Source organism: Phascolarctos cinereus, unplaced genomic scaffold (assembly GCF_003287225.1).
Source record: "Phascolarctos cinereus isolate Bilbo 61053 unplaced genomic scaffold, phaCin_HiC Scaffold_3;HRSCAF=262, whole genome shotgun sequence".
Lineage (NCBI taxonomy): Eukaryota > Metazoa > Chordata > Mammalia > Diprotodontia > Phascolarctidae > Phascolarctos > Phascolarctos cinereus.
The window spans coordinates 238,620,354-238,634,644 of NW_027555736.1; the positions used below are offsets into that span (position 1 = coordinate 238,620,354).

At 41.1% G+C, this 14,291-nt stretch overlaps 1 pseudogene; it reads right to left on the bottom strand.

Annotated features, from left to right (window-relative positions):
• Window positions 1–207: 207 nt before the first annotated feature.
• Window positions 208–7,580, bottom strand: LOC110208497 (actin-related protein 2/3 complex subunit 1A pseudogene; annotated as a pseudogene).
• Between the last annotated feature and the right edge of the window lie 6,711 nt (window positions 7,581–14,291).

Below are 14,291 nucleotides of genomic sequence, written 5' to 3' on the forward strand. Positions count from 1 at the left end.
TCAAGAATGGAATGAAATGGCCCATCAAAAATTCATCACTGCTGACTTTAAAAAAAAACCCAATACGTTCACAAATTATGTTCAAAGAAATAAAAACAAAACATCTGCAAAGGGTATTTCCACAGTGTTGGCTTGTAGTCTTTCCTATCTTCATGCAAAAGCTGAAGCTGCATTCTGTCAAGTGTGCGTCATACTAGAGAATAGAAATCATAGCCTTTGGATCAAAGACTCTAAAGTCTTGAAATCCCAAACTCTCATTGCTCCATCAATGCCAATGATGCAAAATTTGTGGTTGTCTTGCTTGTCCACTTCATAGACACTTGGGTGATACTGTCTTGGTTCTCAGAACCACAGGTGAGAGCTGGGTGAATCAGGTGGACAGCAAAGGTGGATGAGCATCCCTAAAAAGGGCTCCACAAGCCCTCACACCAGAAGGACTAGTCCTCAGCCACACCACCATCTTGGCAGGCAGACTAAACCAGGTGGAGGGTCATTGGTAGGCCTCACATCCATCGGTGAATTAGAGGGATATCCTCCCCAAGCATATGAAGACCTCTCTTGATGAAATGGGCAGATGAAAACAATTTGTTCCAACGACCACGTCTGGTCAGTCACCAAAGAAACCAAGGTCGTCCACTGCATCCTGTTCCATCTCCAGTGATTCTGACTTTTGTCTTGCTACAGAACTTCAATGACTTCAAAGAGGGAGGCTGACAACTTTGTGCAACTCTGCTTCACTTATGTCCAATTCATGCACAAGTTAAGAAATCACCCCATAATGTCATTGGTTCTCTTTGAAAACAAAGGTGGGACAACAACTGTTTTGGTGCGGTGTGTTGAGAGCAGTGTTGTGACACTCAGTTGTGGCCCTCCTGTCTGTGTTGCAGAAGTGCTCCATGGCAGAGATGTTCACTGGATGCTAAGTTTTGGAAGGTGTAATTTGGAGTCCTGATCATCATAATTAAGCAGCATTGGGCAGCAATCATGGCCAGCCGGCTATTCTCATAGACAAAAAATACACTCAGGAGTAGCATGAACTCTGTTTTTAGCTTTGCAACCATCATATTTTTGGAGGCATCAGCAACTGATAGAGTACTATCATGGCTGACTCAAGCAAGACAGTTCCCACTGGCAGAGAAACTGACCCCATGGACCCAACCACCACTTCTAATACCACCACACTGTGACATCAGTTGACAAAAAGGCATCTTGGTACGCCACGGCCATGGCTGGCTTTTCATTAACTTCTTTAACGTAAGCAGAAAAAAGCCTCTGCATTTGAAGTCACAAGATCCAAGCAGCCAGTAAAACATTTTCAGGGTGCTAGTCCAAACTAAGGACAATAGAACAAATTGGCTTTTTTGTGTGTTTGCTCACCCACCAGTCATTTTCAGATTCAAAATAGCACGTAGAAATCAGTCAAGCTTTGTTACCTAGAGCAAATTCTTTCTCCAAAATGTATCCCCCCCCCCTCCTCCAGGACACTAGTAACTGGTAGAATCAGGACAGACTTTCTGTAAGAAGTGGCACTTGAGCTAAACTTTGAAGGTTGGAGCAGAGATGAAGGAGTGTATTCCAGGCATAAAGAAGGGAAGAGTTGTGCAAAGACCCTCAGGAGACGGAATGACATGCACAGGTGATTGCAAACAGACCAGTCTGACTAGAATGGATAGTGTGTGAATTAATGAATAGATGAATGAAAAAAAAACCCAGATTTATTAAGTACTGACTGGGTGCAAAATGCTGTGCTAAGTGCTGGGGATACACATAGAAAAGTAGGACAGGCTCTGCTCTCAAAGAGCTCACATTCTCAATGAGGGAAACAACCTATATAGAAGGCTCTAGCTACAAGTCAGATGGAAAGGTCCCACCGTCCTTAGAATGTAAGCAGCAAACCGGGTGGTGGTGTCTCTTCTTTCATGTCATTTCCACTGATAAAATGCTATCAGTTTTCTGATGTCAAACCATGTGACAGTGCCAAGGACTTTGGTGGCAAGAACTTTCTTTTCTGGGTCATCAGTAGAGCAGTAGCCTGGCCACATCTATCCAGTATGTTGGCTACAGGCACTGCATTGGAATCATTGCTATTCCTTAGGCTCTTGGGTTCAGAGTCCTGGACTATCTCCATCAGGGTCTGAAGGGAGGTGGTGATTTGACTTGCATAGCACATACTGTCTCCTGTCCCTCCTCTTCAGCTTCTTGCCTGGCCTGTGTGTGGCAGCTGGCTAGCACTTGGTGGGGTTAGTTGTGAGAGCAGGGCTGGAGAATAACGCACAGTAAGCCTGGAAATGTATGTTGGAGCTGGGTTGTGAAGGGCTTTTGAGAGCGAGAAAGAAGAATTCATTTTTTATCCTAAAGGCAAGAAGAAGCAATTGTAGCCTGTTTTAACAGGAGAATGGCACAGTCAGCCCTGCGATTTAAGTTCATCTTTTTTTGGCAGAAGTGCAGAGAATAGAATTGAGAAAGGAGAGACTGAAAACAGGGAAACCAATTAGGAAGCTATTGCAATAACTCAGGCAAGAGATAATGAGGGCCTGAATGGGGTGGTAGTTGTGAGTGGAGAGAACAGAGTAGATTCAAGAACTACTGCAGAGATGGAATTGACAAGAGCTGGTTATTAACTGATGGGATGTGTGGGGGAGAAGATAATCCAGGATGATTCTGAGGTTGCAAATCTGACTGCCAGATAGATATTGGAACAAAACAAGATTCTTGTAGAGTCATTCAATAGTTAACAAATGGAGATTTGTTTAGCCTTAGCAGAAAGACATTTATCGAGGATAGCTATTAAAAACATCTCAAGGTGGTTCAGCTGGGGGAAGCTCCCTTTCTTCAGTTGCCCATCATGATCAACCAATGCCCTTGAAGGTCTTTTTGGCTGCTTTATACTCAGGTAAAAAGTGATGCCAACAACCTGAGGTCCCTGAGCCAACTCAAAGATGGTTTTTATGCTTTTTAAGGAAAAATCAGCCTAATTTGCAGGGAGTGGGGGGGGGGGAATGAGCAAGGGTTAGAAAATTGCTCCTACCTAGAAAATTGCTCCTAATAGGAATATGGACATTAGAAACAAGAGTGGGTTTGGGGAGAAGGATTATGAGTTTTGTTCTGAAAATGTTGAATTTGAGATGGCAACAGACATAGAGATGGAAATGTAAAATAGATAGTTAGTGATATGGTCTCCTGGAGGTCAGGAGAGAGAGAGAGGGACTGTATTTGGGAATCGATGGTATAAAAGTGATAGCTGAAATCGTATGAAGGTGAGGTCCCTAGGAAAGTGAAAAGAAGAATGAGAAGAGGGACTGGGACAGAGTTCTGAGTATGTCCACACATATGTAGTGAGACCAGGGTGATGGTCTTGCAAAGAAGACAGGAAAGTGACCTACCAAGGGCAAGAATATTATCATGAAAACTCAAGAGAAGAGAAAAGTTGTCTAGGAGAAGCCCAGCAGTGTCAGATGTTGTAACAAGGTCAAGAAGGTTGAAGTTTGGAAAGATGCTATCTGATTTGGCCATTAAGAGATCATTGGCAACTTTGGAGAGAACTATTTCAGTTGAGTGATTAAGTCAGAGACTAGAATGCCAAAGATTTGAGAAAGGAGCAGAAGTAGAAGCATTATGTCTAGACGGCAGAGAGTTATGAGAAGATGGATTCTATTTTAACATAAAGAATTTTCTAATTACAGTAGAACTATCCAATCATTGAACTGAGGTATGTAGTGAGCTCTCCATCCTGGTAGTGTTTAGACATAGACTGGGTCCCATCTGTCAGAGATAATGGAAAACAGATTCCTACAAGACAGAGAAGCTGGTCTAGATAACCTCTAAAGTTCATTCCAACTCTTAGACTCAAGAACTCTATGTTAAAAGAAAGTATGGTTACAATCCACTTGGATCTTTCTTTTTGTAAAGTCTATTGTCCTGGTACCCCTCTCACCCAAGCTACCCCAGAAAACTCCCCCAAGTTCTAGGAACTTTATAGATCATAATATCCTCCAAAGCAAAGTTCACAAGTCCCCACCAATGTGTTTATTTTTAATAACTGGACAGCAAATACAATTTTTAAAAGGCATTTAATAGAACAACACAGTAATAAAATGAAAACAAAGCTCTCCTCCCATAAACCTTAAGCTTATTTTCCCCACATGTACACTTAGAGGGTAGACTGCATCTGAAAAGGAATATACAAGGCATATTATATATAAAAAGGGTATACACATGTGGGAAACATGTGGTCACAGTACACATGTAGAAGGCCATTTCACACTTCTGCAGTGACATCTGGTTTTTGGTGATGTCATTGAGAGGTTCTAGGCTCTCCACTTGTCAAGCTCTTTACCATGTGTTGCACTCTGCTTTTCCAGTTATCTTCAGAATCAACTAACACCCTGATCAGCATCCACTAGAAATGTTGGGATTAGTGAATCTCTCTCAGAGGAAGGCAGTACCGTTTTCACATTCCTACTCTGTCCTAGCTGCCTACAATTGAGATGCCATCTTTGGGACCAGGAGCTAGGTGGAGTAGTGGGCAGAGCACCAGGCTTGGATTCAGGAAGACCTGAGTTCAAATTTGACTTACGAGCTGGGCGACCTTAGGCAAATCATTTAACCCTGTTTGCCTCAGTTTCCTCATCAGTAAAATGAGCTGGAGAAGGAAATGGCAAACTAATCCAGTATCTTTGTCAAGAAAATCCCAAAATGGGATCACAAAGAATCGGACTGAAATATAACTGAAAAAAAATCTTCATGATCACCTGTTATTTTGGCCTTCATCCAATGGGGATTGCTATAGTTAACTTCTCTCCTGGGGAAAGCTATAGCTCTCCCCAGTCAGCCAACAGTGATAAAGGTCTGTCTTTCAACCATTCAGCTCACCCAAGCGAATAGATACCCAGATTAAGATTATGTCTGCTCTTTAAATTTTTCTTTGAATTCTTCTTGAGATTAACTTGTCATTCATTTTCTTCTCTGCATATCTGCCTAATTCTCCTATGATTTATGATCACAAATCTATTTTAGTTTAGGCTTTACTCCCTTGGCTAAGCAAATGTCCCCAGGGCTCTACTTCCTCAAGTGGAAATGTAGTTTGTTGATACTATAGGATATAAATGGTTTTTAACCTCTCACACCATACCCCTCTTTTCTATGCAAATGACAAGGACTGGTCTTATTAGAGAAGGCTTAAAAGGATGATAACCTTTGTCCTACTTCACAGCCTGGCCCCTCTCTCTCCTCTTTCTATATATGTATTAAGTATTACACATTGCAAAGCAAATCCTAACTGATAACTTTTGTGTTGTATATAAGATTTCAATACTTATGGCATACGTGGACAGTAAGTCCACATCCATGGTTCACTTGCCATCCTTTTCCCTGAAAATGACTCAAGAGTATTGTTTTATGCTTTTTAAAGGAAGTTATCTGATTGGCACAGGTTTCAGAACCATTAGAGATCCTGAGCTTAAAGGAACCAAGGACATTAGAGGACCCTGTTTCCAGGGACTCAGGTTGGTAACCAAGTGCTTGTGCCATGCATAAGGGATCTGCTGGGTGTGCCTCATCTCCTACCAATTTGAGGCTATGGAGCTGGTACCAGCAGGAGTTCAGTCCACCATCCCATAATCACTAAAGTTGACATTTGCCACCTTCCAGGATCTTAGAGAAATCAAGAATCCAAGACTCCAGAGAGGAAAAAAAAAAGAAAACAAAACAAAAGAGAGGAGTAACGCCCAAGGTAACTCCCATATATCAGATCATTAAAAGAGATCCATTAGAAATCCTTAATATCAGGACATCAAAGGGCCTATGCTTTCAGGGATCCATAGCAACATCAGATCAATGAACTCCCACTCGGAAATTCCTTTTTCTAATAAAAATCTATAGTTCTATTTTTTTTTTTGCTGCTGCTGCTGCAACCTTGCTAACCTTGTTCATCTTCATCACATTTATTGTCTTCACCTCTCTCTGATCTCCTAGTCCATTACATCTTTCTTGTTCACAGCCTTAACTCTATAATTGCCGGTTTCATTTATTTGTTGGCCTACACCCTTCGATGATTTTTAGCCACTTGATCGACTGCCCTCTATACCCTGACAATCCTCAATTCTAGATTATCTCATTTGCCTTCTCTGATGCTACTAAACGTCTCTAGAGGAAGTCACACACACACTCGTGTTTATTGCATCCATTATAAATTCACATTTATGAATTCATCTCAACTGGACCCTCGCTGTTGTATAGCAGGTCCTTTATTCTTCCCTGATTGGCTACCATACTGCTCTAGACTACCTCCTCTCTCTTCAAGCCCCCATATTCCTTCCCAGCCCCTTCTGTTTCAGCAGATGCCCTCATATCCTACTTTACAGAGATAAACTGCCTTCATCTATCCTTTCCTTCTTTGCCCAAGTCTCTATGATCTTCATCTTTATAAAGGCTAACTCTCTTTTTGTCCTATCCCATCTACTCTAAGAACTTCCCTGATATCTTCAGTCTATCTTCTCTGCTGCCTACAAACATGCCCAGTCTCTCCCGTACATATAAAATCTTCATTTGACTCTACCATCCCATCAAGCAATCATTCTATAATTTGCTTACCTGTCAGTCAGCCAGATGATTGTTGACCGACAAGTTAAAGAGATAAGAAAGATATAGAGGCCCCACCCCTCAGTGGAATTTACTCCAGAGTTTCCAACAATTTCTTAACTATTAAATCTGATGATCTTTTCTCAGCCTTCATACTACTTGAAGTCTATAGTTTTTAACTACCCTACTTTCTCTTTGAATACTTTGTCTTGTCTTGGCTTCCTTGACACAGGCTCTTTTCTCCTGGTTCTCCTCCTAACTGCCTAACCAAACAAGTGTTTTACCTCCTCTGCTGGTTCACCATCCATTTCCTACTGCTTAATGATGGGTATCCCTCAGGGGTTTGTTCTGGTCTCTCTTTTTACTTTATTCTCTCTCTCTCAGTAATCTTATCAGATAATTCCAAAATCTATATGTTCAGCCTTAATATTTCTCCTGTGCCCCAATTTTGTCCCAACAAATGGTCAAATGGACATTCCCCACCTGATGTTCCATCAGTAGCTGAAACTCAACATATTCAGAATGAACTCATTCTCTTTCCGTTAAATTCACCCCTCTTCCTAACTTCCATGTTTCTTTTCAGAATGGCACCGTTCCTCAAGTCACACATGTTTTCAACCTCAGGATTATCCTCATCCCTTCACTCTCCCTCAACCTTCGTTTCCAATCTGTCACCAAGGTTTGACCTATTCTACCTTCACAATCCATCTCAAGTCTATCCCCTTTTCTTTACTCAAAGAACAAACACCCCAATTCAGGTCCCTGTCACTTCTTCACCTCTCAGCTGGACTGTTGCAATTAGCTTCCTAAAACAGGAAATTTCTTTTGAACTTCCACACAGCTAAAATACGCTTCCTGAGGCTCAGTCCTAACAATGCCATCTCCTGCTTGAAAAGTTTCTGTGGCTCCCTATTGCCTCTAGCACAACATAAAAACTCACCCTGGCGTCTAACGCTCTTCACAGGACTTTTCCAACTTACCTTCCCAGCCTGACGTCTCATTACTCCACCTCACACACTCCAACTTGCAGCAAAACTTGTTCAGCAGCTGCTCCCCAAATTCAATACTCCATCCCCTGACTCAATGCATTTGCACAAGTCATCCCTAATTCATGAAATGCATTTCTTCTTAGAACTCTTAGCTTCCCTTAAGGCTCAGTTCAGGTCTTCTACATCTTCCTACCCCAGTGGTTAGCACTTTCTCCTTTTTCAGATAACTTTGCATTTAATTATCTATTTGCATGTTGTAAACATGTAAACTCCTTGAAGGCAAGGACTGGGTTGAGTTTTTGGGCCTTTCCGTCCTCAGCACCTTGCTTACGTGCCTTTTACCATGGGCATTTGACGAAATGTTTGTTGAATTGAATTGAACCACCGGATGGTACCATGTGTTACACCATTAACACACGGAGACTGGGATGGGTCTCACTGACAGCATGGATGACTCTTTTTTTCCTACAACCCTTCCCAATGACCTCAGGAACAGCTGTGAGAATGTATGGGATGAGTTTTCCATCATGACCTTAGGTTCTTCCGCCTGGGACTTACTTTCCTGAGACATGTGCTCTGTGTTCTTTGGAGCCCTCTGGGACATCTGTGTTATTAATAAGAAAGGGTTACCTGGGATAACTTTAACAATAGATTTTGTCCAAACAAACAAACTTTTGATAATACCCATTTCTGAGCAAGTCTTTCAGAATATTCCTAGAGAATGTGTTTAATTCTGTTTTGCAAGGCATGAAGTAAAACTTAAGGTCATATGGGGCACATATGGATGAGAGGCAATCTGAAGGCTAAATTGCTTATTAAGACTCCTTCTGCAGGCTATGTTATGTGCTTATCTTTGAAGTGATAGCCAGATAAGGAATCAGTGGTTAAATCCCTTTGCTTATAAGAACGATGCCAGCTCTGCAGTCATGTGACTGAAAATGCCTGGGTAAAGGAAGGGGACCCACCTTTCCCTCCTCCCCTGCCCTCTAGTACTGGTAGAGGGTCTGGAAATTGTGTTACTGTGGCTTATGGATCATCATCACATGACCCTCCAGATTAGTATTTATTAAGTGCCTACTATGGCCCTGTGCTAACTGTTGGAGATAAAATTACACACAGGACAATAGGAAGGGAGACCTTCAACAACTAAGGATTGGCTGTGTGGTACCCATTGTTTCCCTTGATCTTCTCCCCAAGATAGGGGAAACACTTTTATCTCTGAAGTAGTTAATACTTCAAGATTAAAGAGTTGTTCCAGATGCCAGTGCTAAAGGCTGATGTTGCTGGATTAGGGAAGATGGCAATATAAGAATGTTAAAATCCCTGGGGGGCAGCTAGGTGATGCAGTCAAAGCATCAGACCTGGAGTCAGGAAGACCTGAGTTCAAATACAGCCTCAGAAACTTACTAGCTGGGTGACCCTGGGCAAGTCACTTAACTCTGTTTGTCTCAGTTTCTTCATCTGTCAAATGAGCTGGAGATGGAAATGGCAAATCACTCCAGTGTCTCTGTGAAGAAGACCTCAGATTGGGCCACAAAGATTCAGACAAGACAAAGCAACGATGAATATTCCTGGAGCAGGAATTTTCTTATTCTGAGTAGTTTTGCATTCCCTAATGGAGGCACACAGTCTAAACTTTCTTGAGAGTAGGAATTGCTTAATTTTAAAAAAAAATTTCTTATCAGGGGCAGCTAGGTGGCGCAGTGGATAGAGCACTGGACCTAAATTCAGCAGGACCTGAGTTCAAATCCAGCCTCAGACGCATAACACTAAACTAGCTGTGTGACCCTGGGCAAGTCACTTAACCCCATTGCCTAGCCAAAAAAAAAAAAAATTCTTATCTCCAGAACCTAGCAAAGTACCTGCCACACAGCAGATGATTAATAAATGCTTATTGATTGGTTGATATGTGAAGCTTTATTCTTTGTGCTTTTGAAATAGCTACTCATAAAATCATAGACTTGGAAAGGAGACGAGAATGAATGAATGAATGAATGAATGAATGAAATGATTAATGAAGCACTTCCTAAGTACTGGGGATATAAATACAAAAGCTAGACAGCATCTACACTCAAGGAGCTTATATTTTTGGAGGGATAGACAATACATAAGGGAGCGATGGCCAAGGAGAGGTGTTTCCATTTAAAAAGTGGCAGGGATGGTGACTGGGGGCATAGGGAAGAAAGGAGGGAAGGGAGGGAGGAAAGAAAGAAGAGAGAGAGGGAAGGAGGGAGGGAGGAGGGAGAGAGGAAGGAAAGAAGGAAGGGAGGAAGAACTAATTAAATGTCTACTATGGGCCAGGGACTGTGCTAAGTGCTTTACAAGTATTTAATTTGATCTTCACAAGAATCCTAGGAGGTAGGTGGCATTATTGTCCTCATTTTGAAGATGAGGAAAATGAGGCCGACAGTAGTTAAGTGACTTTCCCAAGGTCACACAGCCAGTAAGTGTCTAAGGTCACATCTGAAATCAAGTCTTCCTGACTCCAGGTCCAGCACCTAATTGCTTCTCCTTGTATCTTCCGCACTTAGAGCAGTCCCTGATACAATAGGGGTGGGGAGCCTGCCGCCTTGAGGCTACGTGTAACCTTGAGGCCACACCTGGCATAGATGCTTAAAAAACGCTTCCTTCCTGAAACCGTCCTCTTCATCATTTCTTACAGCGCAATAGCATTCCATCACATTTATATACCCTCGCTTGGTCAGCCAGCCCCTAATGGATGGGCACAAGGGAAGTAACGTGTAACAAGGTTGGAAAGTCAGGTTGGGACCAGTTTGTGAAGGGCCTTTATAGGCATGATCTCACTGAATTCATCAATGCTGTGGTTGTAGAGTCAAGAACACTTTGGACTTAGGGTTTCAGTTCAGTGCCTGGCTCCAGAAACTATCTTGCTGTGTGAATTTCTGTAATTCATTTCAAATTTCTAGGCTTCAGTTTTCTCCTCTGTGAAAGGATTTGATTAGATGCTATCTCAGGTTCCATTCCGCCTCTCAGTCATCTGAAATTCAGTGTGTCCAAAACAGAACTTGTTATCTTTTCCTATAAACCCATCCTTTTTTTCTAACTTCCCTGTTTCTATCCCGGGCACCATCAATCTTCTAGTTACACAGTTTGTAAGCTTGGAGTCGTCATCATCTTTGACTCTTTTCCCTCCTTCACCCAATATTTCCAACCAGTTGCCAAATCTTGGTACCACAACCACTCTCGTTCAGGCCTTGACTAGATGGCTGCAGAAGGTTCCTAACTGGTCTCCATTTCTCCAGTCTCTCCCCTTTCTATTCTTTCCTACTTATAGCTGCTACTAAAGTTGAAAGTCCTAAAGACATGGTCTGAACATGTCACTCCCTTACTTAAAAAGCCTCAGAGTCTCCCTATATCCTCTTAGATAAAAAGGCAAATCCCTCTGTTTGCTGTTTAAAGCCCTTCACAGCCTGGCCTACTTTCCTAGGCCACATCTACAGTAGACTGTAGAGGACAGATACTCTTTTGTTTTTGTCTTTGTAGGCCCAGTACTTAGCCCCAGAAATGAACGAATGCCTGTTGATTGAGTCATTGATCCTATGGACTTATAATGGTATTATCAACATTTCAATTTTGAGAGCTTCCTTATCCTCTTTGTCTTCCCTATTGTCTTCCATATCCTCTGGCTAGTCAGGTGGGCCACATTGTATGCTCACCAAGATATTACTTCTCTCTCTTTATCTTTATTCAAATATTCTTCACCACACTTCTTCTCTTAAGTTTGTTTGTTTCCATGCAGGTCAGTTTTCTTAACATACAATGCTACGAGACCTCACCTGTTGGTTTCCTTCCATTTGAGCAAGTTGCCTTTGCAGTATTGTAGGCATGAAGCCTATATACTCTCATTGGTCCTGTAGAAGAGACTTGGTGTTAGTTACCATCAGGAGACAATGGGCTCAAATCCTTTACCACCTGCTACTTCTGTGACCTTTGACAAGTTACTCAACCTCTTTCACTCTCAGTTTCCCCTTCTGTAGAATAAGGGTTTGGACTAGATTCAGGACTTTTAACCTTTTATGTGCATCATAAACAACTTCAGCAAGTCTAGTGAAGCCTGTGGATCCCTTCTGTGATTAATATTTTTAAATGCATGAAATAAAATACAAAAGATTGCAAAGGAAACACATTTTATTGAAATAGTTATTTTAAAAACATATTTATATTTTATTTTTTCCAATTATGTGTTCACCATTCAGTTTTGTAAGATTTTGAGCTCCAAATTATTCTCTCTCTCTCTCTTACTCTCTCCCCCTCCACATTCCCCAAGATGGAAAGCAATCTGATGTAGGTTATACATATGCAATCATGTTAAACATATTTCCACATTAGTCATGTTGTGAAAGAAGAAACAGAATAAAAGGGAAAAAACCATGAAAAAAATAAAAAAGAGTAAAAATAGTATGCTTTGATCTGCATTCAGACTCTATCAGCTCTTTCTCTGGATGTGGACAGCATTTTCCCTCGTGAGTCCTTTGGAATTGTCTTGGGTCATTGAATTGCTGAGAAGAGCTATGTCTACCAAAATTGGTCATAACACAGTGTTGTTGTTACTTTGGACAATGTTCCCCTGGTTCTGCTCAGTTCACTCAGCATCATTTCATATAAGTCTTTCCTGGTTTTTCTGAAACCTGCCTGCTCATCACAAAATACGTACTCAAAAAACAAATTTACAACCCCTAGGTTAAAAACCTCTGGTCTCTAAGATACCTTCCAACTCTAAATTTATGATCCTAAAACCTCCTGTCTTTCATCCTGCATTTCAGAAATTATCTTTTGGAAATATGCAATTCAAAAAATTTGATATATTGACTACTACATGCATGAGATTTTTTTATTCTGACTACTTTTCATGGTGGTATTTTGTTAGGGATTAACATCCCTATATTATTAGATATTAATGAATTGTATTCTCCTACACTATAATGTCTGCATGCCTATCATTGTCCTCCAAGTTCTTCAGTGTAGCATACTATCTTTCCAAATGAGTACAAATAATTGTTTATTATATTTTCACCCTCTATGGACCTTCATGTATTCTGGTTCAACTCATGTGGATTTTGAATGGTGATTTGCCTATCTCTGGCCCACTTTTCCCCAATTCAGAAAACTGGACTCTTCAATAGTTTTGGGCTCTTTATTCAGTTGTTCTATATACTAACAGTCCAAAATCAAAGAAAAACATTGAACAGCAAAACATTTACAGACTTGGTGCTGCTGTTTTAAACTGCTCCTGCCAGTGTCTGCTATTTTTTTCTTGTCCTTGGGTCTCTCTGGTTTCTGATGGAGCTCCTTGCCTTAGGTAATCATGAGTATTCCCACGTTAGATGATCTTTATTCTGCCACTCACCCAACTCATGGCTTCTTCCTTGTCATGAGCCCTGTCTTCTTGGTGAGAAAACTTCTACCTATCTCTCATCCCCAGAGGCTTCTCCCTCTTGGAGAAAGGGATGGAGGGGGGAGTTGTCCATAGGTTAGCCCTGAACTCCAAGGAGCCAGAGACTATATGTTTCTATGGCCTTTGTCAACCATGTCCCCTTTAGATATTCATGGGGCAGAAAGCCAATATTTAAAACACGAAAGCCAATATTTGAAGAAACCTGTGATTTGCTTGTCTCTCAGAAAGAAGAAACTGTCAAACTATTTGGAAGATGAGATTGAGATTTGCTACAACTATCCTCTTTTCTGGCAACATTCTGATTATTAGCATTAGATTAGCTGACAAATCTCAATTTGAAATAGTGTAGAAAGGGGGAAATCCCAAACCTTCATAGAGTATTTCCTTGATAGTAAACACAGGATATCCTGCATCATAAATGATTTCAGCAAATTGGCTATTCCTCCATACGTGGCCAAGTAACACATTCAGATACTATTCCCTGGGGTGTTGAGAGGATTCACAGTGAAAATGCAATTCTAATAGAAGAAGAGGCTTTGCCAACTTGGCTGAAAACAGACTTTAGGGAGTTTTCAGATGAGTTTATGGGTTCACAACATTTGATATTTAATTATTTGCTGTCCCTATTCACCTTTTCTTGGATACTATGGAGGACAAGTAGGACATAGAGATTATACTCTATTTTTTTCCCTGCTTATGTGACTCTTATCTCCCTAACTAGGTTGTGAGATCCATAAGGATGGGATGGCCATGTCTCATGCTTTGGTGTCAATAAGAACATAGCAAATGCTTAACAAATTATTCACTGATAGATTCAGTTTAGAGAACAGGTGAAGCAGACAAACTGCAAAGTTGATTCTAAGTTGCCTGCTACTGGGCTTTCTAATACTGACATTCATCTCTGGAAAGGAAGGGCAAAGTTTGCAAATCCACATCTTGTCAGGAAGGAAATGTGTTCAGTCAATGAAGAGGCTGGAATGTTTTCCTCTCAGACAGCTATACTCTGGTCACCCCAGGACACTTCATAGGTCTGCTTCAGAAAAAAAATCCTCTTTGCTATTTTGCCATTTCCTATAAAGTGCTTATGAAGGAAGGATGTCACTCCACCACCAGCACTCTTTGTTCCAAAGTCAGTCCTCTTGTTTGTTCTCTTTCTCAAGCATACGATATTGTATTGTATATTTGTATACTCCACAGTAGCCAGAAAACTCAAAACTATGGCTCAAAACTCTCTTGTATTTAGGCATTATGATGTACTTATCCTGGAAAGAGTGCTTGACACCTAGGTTCACGTTTAGTATGAGATA